The following is a 17,075-nucleotide window of genomic DNA, read 5'->3' as shown; positions in this document are numbered from 1 at the left end:
GCGTGTGTGTGTGTGACAGAGAGAGGGAGAGAGAGTGTTCAAATTCCGCATGACTCCGATCTTATTTATTATTTATTGTTATTATCTAGATATGAAATTATGATAATCATATTTAATATTTTCAACTTTTTTCGACTTTATTCCAGACACAACTGCATAAGAAGTGGTCCATAAAAACACACACATCATAGTATATTTCAAGATAGACATACATAGATAAATCTAGATTCAACAAAGAACGGATAATTATGTATAAAAACTGAGAAGCACGTTTGAGGTATAGCGTTTTTATTTCGGCAGACATTTATCATTTTTGAGAGGTTGGGGGACTGGAGTGCACTCTGCGTGATTGCTAGCCACCCTTGATCAACAAACCCATAGAAAAAACAATACTTCACCCTCTTTCTTTACATACAGTCAAACCTGTCTATAGCGGCCACCGAAGGAAAACGGCAAAAGTGGCCACTATAGACAGGTTGGCGGCCATTTTGAATTTATCATGTACTGTACATACGTTGATATGTACGTACATACAGTATGTGTTGTTATTGAGTGCTATTTATTATAACATTGCCTATACATGTACTTGTACCATTTCAAACCATCAATTATTGTTGATAATTAAATGTGCTTTGTAAGCCAATAAAAGCAAACTGATTTGATGATCTGAACATGTATTTAGTGTAGGTGAGATTCACGTGGTGTATATATTCTGACGGAAGGAATATCTACTATTCTGACATCGGGTTGATTAAAAAAATCGTATAGGAAATGTTAGCACCCGACCCTGTCAATTTAAATTCTTTCCTTGGCAGTTGTTCATTATGTACATGATGTGTTCATTCGTGTTTCATAAAAAAAACATATATTTGAGGGATCAGTTCGAATAACCATTCAAAGGTAATAAAGTGTGATCGGGATACCTGACATTCTCAATTTAGGCTCATCTGAAGACACATCATCTAAAAGGAGTACACTCAACCTGAATACATATTGCTTAAGATTCAGTCAGAAGGAAAAAAATCAGAGTTCTCAATCAATTACGTCAGCATGTTCAGATATGTCAAGGGATAACACAAGCTAAGTTTGCGGGGTAAAGGTACAGAACCTCTCCGAGTGATCTTAGGCGCCTAATCGCGGACACATGAAAAACTGGATTTCGATTCCCGGCCACTGCCCGTTAGAATTAAAAGACAGTGAACAGCACTCTTCTTTAAAAATACATTAAATAAAGGAAAATACTACCATAACTTTTGGTATCTAAATGTAAACTTAGATATGGGTGACCTTATTTCCTTTTAACTCCTCATGCACTGCACTTGATACTTGATAATCTGATATATTTAGAAGTGAATTTTGTCCTAAAGTCGGACATGTATTGTATTTACCGATGATACCCAGGGCGATAGCTAAAAAGGTATGGGGTGCGACCAAAGAACGTCTATAAGAGTTCCACCAGCATGTAAGAAAGGTGGTGATCGTTGATGGTAACTTTACGAAATTCATAATTATCTCATTTGGTTAACCATAGGTGGATCTTTCCTACAGAATCATCTGCACATCCACAGTACGCCTTCGTTCCTTACTGCAGAACTCGAAAATTATTCGAAACTCTTTGAGTCGCCACCAGTAGATTACACAGTTTGCTATCCAATTAGCACAAACCATGAAATCGTCGGCATCATATAGACACTTGTCTTCAATTCCCATACTAAGGTAGACCCAGTTAACCCAAGGGGAGATCCAACAAACGACGGTAGTCCCGTAGACAAGAGCAAACGTACGGAGCACTCGCTGATTTTCCTCCTTCCTTGAGGCGGTGATGTTGCCTTCACAGGGTACCTTCGCAACGGAGCGGTAGATAAAGACGTAACAGAGACCAGTGATGGTGGTGGTGATCAGCGAAATGCACAAGAGCAGTGTAAAGATTGTAGTATTCTCACTGGTCAGAACAGTGGTCAAAGAGAGAGAGAATGATAATATCCATGTAAGAAAGCATGCAACAACGAGACGTGGTGTCGTGATGATGTTGAGGGCACCGAAAGGATCAACCCTGATAGTAATGAATTGATATCCAGCCACCAAAACGATGCTTAGTAGGGACACGATGAAACATGTTACTGATATAATCTTCAGAACCTTTACAAACTGTGAGAGAATGAAATGATTGAGAGAGAGGGGAGAAAAGGATATTTTAATAAAACTCATTACTGAAATAATTGAAAAATACATTAAGGTAAAAAAAATATATATAACCCGGTTGGAAAAAGTCAACAGGAGTAAGCAATAGCTCATACTTAGAACTTAATGTTGGTTCAAACAATGCTTTACACAAAATCAAAAATGTAGGAATAAAATTGAATATTTCAAATAATATTGCCCTTAAGTAACTATGAATTGTAGAAAATTTGTCGGAAACTAGCTTAGGTGTTTATGAGAGATTTGTGAAACACTCTCCTCAAATAAGCGATAAAATCGCTTAAAATCTTATTGCGCCCTATATTTTCTTTCGAGAGAATGTTATCTAGGCTACATAGTTAGGGAAATGTTCTATTTTGACAATCACAAAATTTTGCCTGGTAAACTTTTGTTTTTAATAACATTTTTTCATGTCCATATACCAATCAGATTGATGTACTACTTCACTTATCTACACTACTTGATTTGAATACCCATAAACTCTCCTTATTTCAAAGTCTTCGTCCGGCCTAAATTGAGAAAATAGAACTTATCACAAATTGTCATGTTTAACGATACATTATCGCACAATATCAGATTATATTTACCCACCTCTATAGAAGGTACAGAAGTCCCTTCGAAAGCTACGAATGCTATCGCGCTGCATAAATCGGATAGCACCAAGTTATATGGAAATATATGATGTCGCCGACGAAGATGACGATGAATAGGGATAATGACCAGTGTCGCTGACATAATCAAGAGAGCAAGTCCCAGCATCACAAATTTCATGGTGAATAATATAGACGAGCACATTGGACTTGATTCAATGTCGATATCGACCGATGTCGACGACGCAGTGGTATTAAGATAATCCGTGATCATCATCATGTTGACTCTTAACGAAGAGACAAGAGTCATGTCACCAAGAATTTGATGATGAATCCCTGCATGAATCAGATTATCATGCAGAATGATTGTTTTCCGGGAAGCATATACACATTATCAGCCAAGACTTGTGTAGTGCTTTTGGGATTATCCATTTTAATGAAGGAGTTGCTCAGTGGAATTTTCAATGAAAGAACCATATTGGTGGACGAAATGTCCATTAAACTTGAAGTTTTCATTGCTTCATTGACAGAGATCTTTACACAATAAGTATTTATTAGATAATATCGGGTTGAATTACATTGCCCTGTTAACTCAATAAACCCAGACCATCAGCACCACAACCCGGAACCAAACACTAAAATGTCGTATTATATAAAATGAACATGATAATTTGCTTGACCACTTTCTTCATTAGATTCATTAAGCTATTTGCAATATCCCTGACCACACAAACGCAATAATATAATTGAGGGTAATAATTTCGCCGGCAAAGTGGTCTTAGAAGAGAAGAGCGGTTTTATCTTGTAAGTAGGGCTGTGTATACATACATAAAGTGGACCAATGAGGTTTTCCAGATAAGGGTGCCATGATTGCTACTCATAGAAATACTAATTGATATCATATATTTGCATTCACTAAAAGCTTTTAGATTGTATTTCAACATAAGAGTATTCGAAATGTAATATTTCAGATGTAAAGTTGTGTTTGCAAGAGGATTTGTGTAAAGGTGTTGTATGTAAAAAAAGAAAGAAAGGAAGAGGTATTGATTAAGTATAGTTGAACAAATGTGAGATTGTGCTTAATATTACACATATTGATATCCTGTAGAAATGTATTCTTTAAAAATCCAGATACAAACCCTCATCGCCCTAGAAAGATCCCCTAAAACCGGATCCCTGTCAATTCAAAAGATAAGTCACATTCAGATGGATGATCATTATTTTATATTGGCACAGCCGATATGTGGTATGTGCCGATATTGTGTGTAAATAAAAATACAATTTTTAAATGGGGAATTTTTGTCACATCTTTTTCTTGCAGTGATCCCAAAAGTAAGCACTCCACAAGGCTAGACTCGTACGTGCTAGTTTTTGCTTACATCGCGATCTCTTTCATGCAGAGATTCATCGTCATATTCTCCGTATCTTAATACCACCACGTCGTCGACGTCGATCGATGTCGACATCGAATCAAGTCCATCATGCTCGTCTGTACTGTCACCAACATCGAAACGCGTTGTGTGGGGGTCTTGCTGTCTTGATTATGACAGCGACACATATCATTATTCCTGGTCATCGTTGACTTCGTATAAGCGACAGCACATCAGACATGTGTGGTGCGATTGTGCATGCAGTTATCGATGGGTATAACATAATTTATGTATAAAGAACTTCCTTTAAAGTTAGGTAAAATAGTATTTGACATTTTTTATGTATAACGTGATAATGTTTGAATAGAGATTTAATAAGCCTACTTATTTTCTCCTTAAAGTTGGGACGAAGACTTTGAAAGAGAGGGAGTTTATGAGTATGCAAATCTAGTAGTAGTGCACATGAGTATTTTATTGGTAGGTTTAATAGCAAAATGAGACAACGCCGAGGTAAGCAAAAATTGCCATAAGATGTGATGTAGAGATTGTTAAAACAAAGAGAATATTTTCTAAACTGCGTACAGGATGCAATAAAGTTTCATTCATTTTATTCATGAAAATAAAGCATGATTTTTAAAAAGCCTGGATCTAACAGTTTTGTATGCTCTTAATCATTCCAGCTTCTAACAACCTTAGATTTTAGTAGGCAAGCGTTTTCCACTCTCTTAACTTTCTCTGATCTTTTTTTTTTTTGGGGGGGGGTGGAAATAGCTTTCCAACAATTTATTTTACGTTATATCACTTTTTAACATGCTTAGGTCAGCTCATTATTACAAAGTATAAATGACGATAACGTTCTGCCCCCTTTCCTTATTTTACAGTATGAGAAACTTCTCGACACAATCGGATTAACATCCTTCACAGTGTCCCTTCTCAAGCATCGTTTTGATGAATGGATATCAGGGTTGATTCATTCGGTGCTCTCAACACAATCAGGATACCACGTCCCGTCGTTGCATGCTTACTGACATGGGGGGTATTCTGAAAAGTCTCGTAAGTTTCCACTTAAATATCCTTTTAAGTTACCCATTTAATGGAGCGCTAATGTACCTCCAAATTCGTATTCTGAAAACTCTATTAGCGCTCAATTAAGTCCCTTTAGGCCACTCCCCTACTGAGCCGAATTAGCCAATCAAATGCGCTCTTACAACGTAATTTTTTTTCCTAGCGCGCGCGCAGTGTCTCTTCACTTTGCTGCCTCGCAGCGCAGCGCAGCGCCCGGCTGCTGCAGGTGCACTGCACCACGATCTTGATAAAAATATTTTTTGCTGAAATGCTAAAGCATTTGCATCTGAGATTAGAGGTTTGTTATGTTGTTGAAATTAATTGTTGTCTTTTCCCTTTCTCTCATTTAATGTACCTTTGTGCTTTTCTCTTTTTTTCGAACGCGGTCTGATTTTCACAACTCTCTATTTGAATCCATTTGTAGCTTTCTTTCTTTTTCTTTTTCTTGTTTTTTACAATAATTTTTATTTGCCACTGTCTCGGGGCCATGGTAGAGGGGGTTCTTCTTTAACTTAATTCCTACTTATTTTAAAAACTACATACTTTTCATTTATATGAGAAATATTCTCCAACAAAATTTGAATAAACATATTTTAAATATAAAAAAAGCATAATTAAAAAAAGCCGAAATTTTATTGATATTTGATGTTGAAACGTTATGACATTTATAGGTTTTTATAGGTGGGGAAAACGATGGCAGCACTCACTATTTTTCTTTTGTATTTTATTCTATATATTCGTTTAAATACTAGAGGGGTCTATGCTTATTTTTCATTGTCAGAAACGAGGTTTAATTCAACCATGCACATTGCTGCATCTATCGTAATTTGGCAATTTCATTATTGTCAAAAAAAAGTGTGCAAAACAAAATAGTTTACGATGCTAATAATTAAAGAAAATATAGAAAAAATAATAGTCATATTTTCCCTATAAGTACACAAATATTTCTGTCTCCTTTTTCCCCCTTTTCTAATTTATTTATTACCAAATATAGTCCCATTTAAGACAATCAACTGAGGTGACGTGGCCAAGTGGTCAAGGTGGAGCCTGACTGGGCACATGAAAGTATGGGGTTCAATCAAAGACCCTATTCCTTATTTTACTTGTTTCTATACACCACCTTTTCCCCTTTATTCTTTTCCCTTTTTAGCTCTCTCCTTTATTCTCTTCCTTCCTCCTTCCTTCCTCCTAGTATTAAACCGATTTGATGATATTTATAAGAAATGAAAGCCACATTTATCAAGATATGATGAGACTTAATGGACCTCTTATCACCATTATCTTCCCCCACTGGAAAGTCCGCTAATTGAGCGCTATGAGACTTTTCAGAATACCAAAAGTCTCGTAACTACTCAATTAAGTCTTCGCGCGGTCAAAACGCGTACTATTGCAAGTGCGCGCAACGCAACCTGGCCAAATAAGGAAAGGGCACTTAAGTGACTTTTCAGAATACCAAAATGCTAATTGAGCGCTAATTGACCGCTAATTGAGCTTTCAGAATACCGTCCATGGACATTAACATTTTAGATCTCTTTGTCACCACCCTTACAAAGTGGAAATCCCCCCCCAAAAAAAAAAATCAGTTTCACTGTGCCTTTCGTTGATAACCACTACCATCGTTGTTATGTCTTCATCTACCGGTCAGTTGCTAAGGTGCCCTGCACTGTTAGAAAATTTATCCTTAAAATAAAAGAAGTTCCTGCAGCAGAGTCTTGAGAACACCTGTAATCATTTTGCCCACCCCCTTGAAAAAAAAAAATTATGATAGTTCAATTAGTTCAATGTTCAATAATACAAGTAGTTTTGCTTGATATACCATTAGGTATAGGCATGTAGTATTCATCAAAATGAACATACATAACTTGTCTGTGATATCAGGAGTAGATATGAACCTAGTTATCATATACAAATATATATATCGAGGCGACTGCTATAATTAAACGCACACACGAGATACATTTGTAACTGCTCTGACACACTCGAGGCATATTAATGTGCGTTTGGACTGTTTGAAATGTTGGTAGTTTTTAATGCCCGAGCTAAATTATGTGCATTAAAAGATAGTAACGAGAATCTTATTATTTTATAAGCCATGATTAGAACTAGTCAATTTGTCGGTGATCTAGTCATGTGATTTCAGTCAATTATAAAATTCAATGGTAACTTATTTGCTTGTACGACTTCTGCATTGGTATCTTGCTAACAACCAGAAACATGCCTATACTTTTCACAAGAGGCAATGTTAGTCAGATTTAACGAACAATGAAGGAGAAATGGGATATAACTTGTACTATGTGTGTGGGGTGGGGGGGCTTCGCGAGTATGGTAGCAATGTACCTATACTCTAAATTCCAAGGATTTAAATAAATCCAGATCGGCTGTGGATAGTGACCAGGCGAATGTTTGATTTATTTTAAATCTTTAGAATTAAATTTCAAATCTCAAAAGATTTAAATTCAAAACTTTTAGATTTATATTTAAATCTACAAGGTTTAAAACTAAATCGAATATTCGGCTGGTCACTGTTCACAGCCGATCTGGATTTATTATAAGTCCTTTGAATTTAGAGTGTATATTGACATACAGTGGCCAAGGAGACAACATTTGCAGGTCAGTGGAGTTGTATCTATATAGGGTTGGGCGATTTAAGGCTCCTTGTGGTAGGTTTGGGACGGAGCTCCGGCAGCTCTCGAGATTTTGCTATAATTATTTATGGATCACAACACCATTAATTTAGCGCAAAGCTTGATGTAGGTAGGTCCATGCATATAGCGTGCATGCATGGGGTCCGCTTTCATTCCGATCTTTTATTTTTCGGGTATTTTCTTCATTAACCCTTTTCAAACCTCATAAAAGTGCCAATTATACTGATCGCATATTTATTTATTCAATGTAAACATAATAAAAGAGAAGTACATTGCCGGGGTCATGTATTTGCCGTGACCGACAAATCCTGTGTGTTTGTGTGATTGAGTTTTAACAAAATCAACTAGCATTATTTACGTCTTGGACCGACCTTAAACGACACCCATCAAAAAGACATGACCGAGGATCGAACTTCTGCGTCATTATTATTACTTCCTACTTAGCTTGGATTACAGGCGCACGACCCAACGCCAGGTTAAGCTCCAGACTTTCTTTAGTTTTTATACAGTTCAAGCGCCTTAACCCAACTGACAACAATTCTACACAGATGCCATGATCGATGTCATTTCTACTAGAGTCTTTGATGTGAAGGTCACGAATTTCGCGGTTATATACACCGGGCGCCATTTTCTTAATCACCATTAAAGGCGTCATAAAGAATAAACAAAATTGTGTATGATTAAAGGCCATAGACTATGCTATCTGGTCGTATCGACGCCATATCAATTGTACGATCGGCTACGATTTGAAACTAATTTGATCTTTACTCCAAAATAAAGGCCTGTAATCATCCCAAATAGTTGTATCAGTATGTTTACAATTAATTTGAACCTCAACTAAAAGGAGACTTTTCACTCACATTTTCAGAAAATTGGCAAAATGCGATCTGATCGTGGACCAGTCGTAAGGTGTGTGGTGCCTGGCCTTTATAAAGACAAAGGCCAACAATGACGAACTCGCCTACTTAGTTTGGGTAATGTTCAGAATAGCATCTTTCTTCTGAGTATTATGTGGTACATAACTTATGATCGGTCGTTTGAATTTCTACATTTTATTTCTTAGGACAGGGGGTGGTGGCTCTGATCCGAGGCCACGCTCAGTGACTGCACCCCATCCGACATGCTATTGAGAATGATATAATTCATTTATTTATCGATTAAGTTCTTTTCTTTAAAACAAAAATAATCCTATCAAAAAAGAACTTGCTAGGTCTCACTGTTTTTCGTGGTTAATAATTGATTGTCTTTTGTAAAAACATACAGGCTACTAGACAACACATTACACTTTAGAAGCCCATGCATGCCGTCAACGCAGATTGTCTTTCGTTACCTAGGCAACCAAATGACATGAATGAGAAACAAGTGCTTTGTTATTTTGTCCATTTCCTGGGTTAGGTCGTTGTAATTTTGTTCAGATTGCGTAGGATTGTTAAGAATCGTTTCCTTTTATTTTCTTTACAACTTCTTCTTCCCCAGCCTGGGGGCCACGTCAGGAATGATAACGCTCGATACTTGATGCGATAATTCCTCTTGCAGCTCCAAAAAGCTACACTGGAATGAAATATATCATGTCAAATTTATTCGGGACCGGCAAATTTATGAAATATCATCAAAAGCCAAGTTCAAAAACCAAAAGAACATGTAGCCTAATCAAATAGGGAAAATCAAATCCATAGCACTAAAGTTCCATCAAAATTAGATACCAAATAATAAAGTTATCATATATATTTATATACGATTTTATGAGTAAGATGTCATATCAAAATCTTTATCTATCAATTTAGTGAAAACTTTCAAAGTTTTTTGGTCCAATAGTAATTGTTGACCATAAAAGAAAGAAATTTATCTCATCAATTTTATCAATCTTAACGTAAACAGAGTGTAACTGAACTTTGATAAGGACCATTTGGCTATCCCTGTTGTAGATAGATCAAAGGGATGGCAGTGGTTTCATGAATACGCTAGAATATATAGTACCATTGACTAAATAATTACAAACCCATATATCGGAGAAGTCCAACGGAACACTCCCATACCCTTCCGTTTAAATAACGCAGATAGGTTTGGGTTGCAAAAACTGGTACAATACATAAGACATAGAGACTCACTTCTTTAACAATAATTTTTGGTATTTGTTTAAGAGGTATTCTGTCCCGATCGTCCAGCATGCTTGGGTTAACAGTATCGGTATTTTCAGTCTTGCTTGGAGCTTTGACGTTCCTCGTTTGTATGTGGTTTGTAAGACGTCCTGGTAAACCTTCCACCGGGACCATGGTCACTTCCTATCATTGGATACAGATTTAAACTAGGTCTGATCCATGAAACCTTCATGGAAATGGCTTAGAAAAACGGTCCAATATTTTTTTTTTTTTCAAGATTCAAGAAGTTTATTTCATTTCCAAAACAAATATAAATCGAATGCAAATACAAATCAAAGTACGAATACAGAATAATTTTTAACTTAGCATAATTATATAACAAACGCTTGTATAAAAAAGCGTATATGGAAATGAGGGGATCCACTAAAAAAGCATTGCTTGTAGAGCGTGGATCCCCTATAGCTAGTTGAATAAATAATTTATACAAAGCATTTAAGACAAGACAAAGCAATACAAATTAAGTAAATATGGAAATTCATTCGGCTGAACGAATATACAATATCTTAAAAATGGGAAAGTAAAATGTGATAAATATAATAGGAAAAACTATTTTAGAGTAAGAAAGGAAATGATATCAAAAAATGGAAATAAGGTGACAAAATTCAGCTTACGACCCGGGCCGTTTCTTGTTGTTGTATTGAATGACATATCGGCTATCAGACAAACCTTGGTGAAGTCAGCAGAATGTTTACCAGGTCGTTATATGTTCCTGGACATATCCAATGGACGATTCCAGAGATTAACAACAATGGTAAGTTACTTGTAGCCAAAAAGACTGACCATGAATATAATAAACACCCTTACTCTTTTAAATTGTAACATTGTGTATGAACCTTTGATACATGACATGATGCATCTATAAGGCCTACATATTTTTTTTTAAATCGGTGTCTTTTTAGAGGGTACTTTACTTTTCCAATTAAGTTTTAGTACAGAAGTTTTAACAATAGCTTATATAACATTGAAATATTCGTTAAATCTGTCATCTACAATATTTTACCTTATGTACCAGAATACAAAGAAGAAAAGGGAAGAAAGAACTCGGCCCGTTTTTCAAAATTACCGGAATAATTTTTCCTATTTACTGTGATGGCGCTGTCACAATCTCATCAAACAAAGGGTGAGAGCGTGGATCCTACTAGTTCTAGTAGAATCCATGGTTGGAGTGAGAAGACGAACCCACAATAACTTGCCCCTCATTTCGCTCACTGCATGTTCAGAGTGTTCCGATGCCGTTGCTGGAATCAAAACACGTTATGTAATCTTCATCAACCTTATTTCATTCATCAGCTTCTGTTGTCTGGAGTAGTGGCAAACCTTGGGAAGACCAACGTAGATTCTCTCTACATGCCCTTCGATCATTTGGATGTGGTAAGAAGAGCTTATTGCCTCAGATCAACCTGGAAGCTCATTACCTTGCTGAGAGTCTCCGAGGTAAACCGACAGACCTCATGTCCACATTGAATAAAGCAACAGCAAACGTCATATTCCAACTGGTCTTTTGGTCGGCGTTACGAATACGATGATATTGAATAAATTGAGGCACTGCAAGGCAACGGTAGACGTCTTTGCTAGTATCCCTGAAACTGACCCTGTTGTACTCTTGAAATTCCTAATTCATACTCCATGGTATAAGAAATATCGTGTTGCCTATTCCAGGTCTAAAGGCGTCATTATGTCCCAGCTCTGCAGGCATCAAGACACATTTCAGAGAGACAACTATGTCGACGCATTCTTACCTGATGATATCTCCAAGGAATACACGTTGGAAGAGTTCTGGAGGATTGCGTTTGAATTTTTTGGAGCCGGCGCGGAGACCACATCAATACTTCATGGGCCATACTCTACCTAGCTTTACACACAGAAGTACAAAGAAAGGTTGGAAAATATTATGGCTTTCTCCGTCTGTCCAAAAAGAATAAAATATGAGCTTAGAATATTGCGCATGATGTAGCACCTCGGAGCATTTTTGGGGGTGTTTTTTTTTTCTTTCAATCATAGGCCTGTTCCCTTATTCACGTGCTTATCAGTCTAGCTTCATTCATGTCATTTGACCATAGACAGTGTTTACATGGCATTTATGATGTTTGAAGATTAAGTTATGTATATAGTGATTTCTAATGTGTCTAATCTAAATATCATCTAGGTACAAATGGAGTTGGATAGGGTTGTTGGACGTGGTCGACAACCCACTAAAGAGGACCGTCAAGATCTACCGTACTGTGATGCCGCCTTGATGGAAGTTATGCGTATCAGACCGGTGCTTCAGCCGATGTAACAATAAAAGGCTTTTTCATCCCAAAAGGCGCTGTGGTTATAAGTAATATTTGGGCTGTTCACCACTGCTCTAAGACGTGGTCTAAGCCCCATCTGTTTAACCCTGATCGATTTCTTAGCGCTGATGGCCGAAGGGTGCAGAAAATCGAATCTTGGCTCCCATTTGGAATTGGTAATGGTGGTGTCACAGGCGCGTACGCAGGATTTTTGAAAGGGGGGGGGGTTTCGAGCTGATTTTTTTTTAAATCTCCCGCCCAGTCTCTAAAAAGTGATGAGCGGGGGGGGGGGAGGTGATGATTTTTTTTTCTTTCTTTTTTTTTCAGCGCTGCAAATAAGACAATAACATTTAAGTGGGGATGGGGTATGTAACAGTGCGGTCATGACCCGCGAGCGAGCAGAAATGTTCTCGTTTTTGCGTTGAAAACATAACCTTTTTGTCAATAGTTTGTTGGTATCATAGTCGATGCTACATGTCCTTCGGATCGTAGCACTCATGATATGGCCTTGATCAGAACACTAGAAACTTGAGAAATGTCATGAATAATTACGAGCGAGCGGAGCGAGCGAGCCGAAATATTTGCGTTTTTCCGTCAAAACATACAATTCTTCTCAATAGCTTGTTGGTAATAATTACATATTAGTTGATGATACATGTCCTTCTGCTCGTAAGTCTCATGATATGGCCTTGATCAAGAGACTAGAAACTTAAGAAATTTCATAAATGATTACGAGCGAGCGGAGTGAGCGAGCCGAAATTTTCGCGTTTTCCCGTCAAAACATACATTTCTTGTCAATAGTTTGTTAGTAAATCAAGTATTAGTCGATGCTACATGTCCTTCTATTCGTAACACTCATAATACGGCCTTGAACAGGAGACTAGATACTTATGGAATTTCATAAATTATTACGAGCGAGCGGAGCGAGCTAACCGACATTTTAACGTTTTCCGTCATTTTGGTTTTCATATTGGTAAAACATATTTTGTAAGAAAACGTATGTCTTTGTCTTGGTTCACTTGTATTCATAAGTATACATCATGATAATCATGTATGGCCTTGTTAATGGCGATACCGTGATCATGTCGGCGACATGCGGAAATAAAAGATATAATAAAATGGAGCGAGCGAAGCGAGCGGAAATTTTTTCTGTGTTTTTCGTTGGAAACATGAGATTCTGTTCATTATTGCTGTCATATACATTATTGGGTAGGGGAACTGTCCGTAACCATGTAACCAGACCAAGGAGTTATCAGGCGCTTGCCCGATAACTCCTTTAAAAAGGGGGGGGGGGGTTGAACCCCCTAAACCCCCCCCCCTTGCGTACGCGCCTGTGGTGTCACACCTTGGCGTTTTAGACAGCGTATGCCCGACGTATCAAAATTTATCTATGACGTCGGCATACGCTGAACTTTGATTTTTTTTTTCAACTCTGGGCGTATACTTAGCGTATTCATAACGAGTTGGACGTATACATTACGTATTAGTAACTTCGAACGCTTCGTCAACTTATAAGTAACGTATTCCAACGAATGATTAGCGTATTGCTGGCGTACACAACTTATGCCCTACGATAGCCTAACTTACGCATAGCACGCGGCAGCGTATCGCTGACGAACACGTGTCGTATATAAAAAGGCTGCCGCTCGACTATTCAAATTATAACCGCACGATACATGACCGTATCAACACCACCGCCATGCCGAAGAAAACTCCTGTGAACCCCACCTTTATATACCAATTCCTATAAACGTTGTCAATACGCCATTATACGGTAGCTGTAAGTTATAAACACGTTCAGTAAGTTTTGTGGTCGTCCGGAGCACGTCTTCATACGTCAATATACGTTGGAGTTAAGTTACACATACGTTCAAAGCACGTTACTCATAGGTTAGAAGTAAGTTTTAGGATACGCTGGACATTATCTCGACGTACATCGACTTATGAGTAACTTACGAGTAACGTGTGTCAACGTGTATCAACGATCGCGTAACTTGCCTACAACTTATGACCAGCGTATGCGGGACGTATGAGCCATACGCTGGCATACGTCGAAAAAAAAATTTCGACGACCTCGCCGTATGACGACGTATACCAGCGTGTTTTAGCGTACTCTTAACGTATGCAAAACTTACCCGCAACGTATTCGACGTACGCCAGCGTATTTGCCAAGTTCCTCATACGTCGGGTATACGCTGTCTAAAACGTCAAGGTGTGACAGCGTCATAAGCACACAGGTTTATTCCAAGCACATCATTCACTCTTAGACTCCACACCATCGCAAAATCACATAACACTAACCCATATGTAACGTTGTACTAGCCCATTTCTATGTCGGTGTAGGTTTAGGGTATAATATGTTATAGTGCTAAATCAAGTGTTAAATTTGGTCATTCCGGTAATGTGTGGAATTTGCAGCGGAGCAATTGTCGCCGGAGAAAATGTCGTGGAACCAAATCCGCTTCAACCGTACCGTCATACACGTACATACAACCGCAAATTCATCAACACACGTTTTCGTTATTGTGTTTTTGTTTTCTTCATGATTTCATCAACAGCATATAAGTGTTTTCTCTTTGCTCTTTTCAATTTTGAATAAGCAAAATATAAATATGTTCCTAAATATTAATACATCACATCAATTTGGGAAATGTATAAATAATCATTAAAAAAATGTTATGACAAAATTGCATTATAGTGATTTATATGAATTATAAAAACATTAATTATTATGTGTACAATGCATAAACGTATACATTGATAAATGATTTAATACTTCAAACAATATAAAACAATAGAAATGAAACTAACAAAAAACTTACATCGATTAAAAAAATGAAGTCATTATGACGACGACGACACCGCCATCTAAAAAGGGTTAGAAACGTTTAAAAGGACACTTATAATACACCCGTGTACATACACGCAGTTGCATGCTTAAACTTTATCGTGCATAATCACAGTTGGCAGACTACTGGCTACACATTCCAGAAGCTAATATTAAAGGTTTGTCTCATTCTTCGCTGTCCTGGAATCCCTACATATTTAGTAAATGCTAGAGTTGTTATAATTAAGAAGTTGGACTCTTGTATTCAATATCGTAATTTCAGTTTGTCTATAAAGTTTAATGATGCTTTTTTCGAAATTGATTTTCACGCATATTATTACTATGATTACTGATGACGATGATGATGGGTTCTTGTGTAGCGCCGGTATCCGCCTCAGCTGGGCGCTCATGGCGCTTGCTCAAAAATAGGAAATATCTCACAAATTTCAATGTCTTCAAACAGTGCTTAGGATCATCATTCAGTTCAAGTACTGTCCTAGTAATGCTACAATTGAGTTATTCTTGCAATAATGTTGGAGTGGGGAACAGAAAGGTCTTCAGGTAAGACTCAAAAGTTGATTGGGTCTCTGCTCTCCTGATAAATTGGGGAAGGCTATTCCACAGCTTTGGTCCAGAGATGTAGAAGGCTCTGTCACCCCAAGTTGTGTGGCTGAGAGATTCCCTCAGCACTGCTTGATATGCTGATCTGAGACTGCGTGTTGGTCAATGCTGAGATAAGAGCATTATTATTACTGACCCCCCCCCCCCCCCCCTCCTTTCGCCCGCCCCCTTCCGAGCAGCATTCACCCGACTTTTTTCTCAATTTTTTTTTTGAACAGGTCGTCGTGAATGTCTGGGTATTCAGCTTGCTAGAATGGAGACATTTCTTTTCTTCACCAATTTTATCCAACAGTTCGAATTCAAGCTTCCATCAAATGAACCTCCACCTAGTCTAAGAGGTCAGCCGGGGCTTACGATTCCTCCTCAACCTTATCGGATATGTGCTATAGAGCGCTAATTCACAATCAATATGTTGTTTACCCATCGATATATTGAAAAATGGATATAGCGACAACGCGTCCTTCATCAAGTGTGCTCAAAGTTCCCTTTTTTCCCTTTTCTCTCTTGTGCGTTTGCACGTTGTTTCTTACGTGTTGTTATTCACCTTTCCTGTACATTTAAGGTCGTGTGTGAGACGAGCTCTATCCATTTTTTGTTAAAGGACAAGTCCACCCCAACAAAAACTTGATTTGAATAAAAAGAGAAAAATTCAACAAGCATAACACTGAAAATTTCATCAAAATCGGATGTAAAATAAGAAAGTTATGACATTCTAAAGTTTCGCTTCATTTCACAAAAACAGTTATATGAACGAGCCAGTTACATCCAAATGAGAGAGTTGATGATGTCACTCACTCACTATTTCTTTTGTTTTTTATTGTTTGAAATATGAAATATTTTGATTTTCTTCTCATTGCCATGTGAAATGAAGTATATTTCCTCCCTTCTGAACACGTGGAATTCCATTATTTTAACATTTTGTGCTTCAAGCAAGGAGGTCCTAATCGTCAAATTCGTAAAAATTGAAATATTTTATACTTCAAACAATAAAAAAAAACAAAAGAAATAGTGAGTGAGTGACATCGACTCTCTCATTTGGATGTAACTGGCTCGTTCATATAACTATATTTTGTTAAAAATAAGCGAAACTTTGAAATGTCATAACTTTCTTATTTTACATCCAATTTTGATGAAATCTTCAGCATTGTGCTTGTCTGATTTTCCTCTATTAATTCAAATCAACATTTTTCTGAGGTGGACTTGACCTTTAAATATATATCGGTGGGTCTACCACATAGAGATACATCTCTATGCATGGTCTACCATCATCGCATGGGGGGGCGTTGGGTGACTGTATAGGCTACGCTCTTCTTAAAGTCCAGCGCC

At 37.5% G+C, this 17,075-nt stretch overlaps 1 pseudogene; it reads left to right on the top strand.

The window, feature by feature from the left end:
• Positions 1–10,596: 10,596 nt before the first annotated feature.
• On the top strand, positions 10,597–16,146 carry LOC121430372 (annotated as a pseudogene).
• The last annotated feature ends 929 nt before the right edge of the window (positions 16,147–17,075 follow it).

This window comes from Lytechinus variegatus, chromosome 1 (assembly GCF_018143015.1).
Source record: "Lytechinus variegatus isolate NC3 chromosome 1, Lvar_3.0, whole genome shotgun sequence".
Lineage (NCBI taxonomy): Eukaryota > Metazoa > Echinodermata > Echinoidea > Temnopleuroida > Toxopneustidae > Lytechinus > Lytechinus variegatus.
The sequence above is the reverse complement of the archived record's forward strand: the minus strand, read 5'-3'. Positions and strand labels throughout refer to the sequence as shown.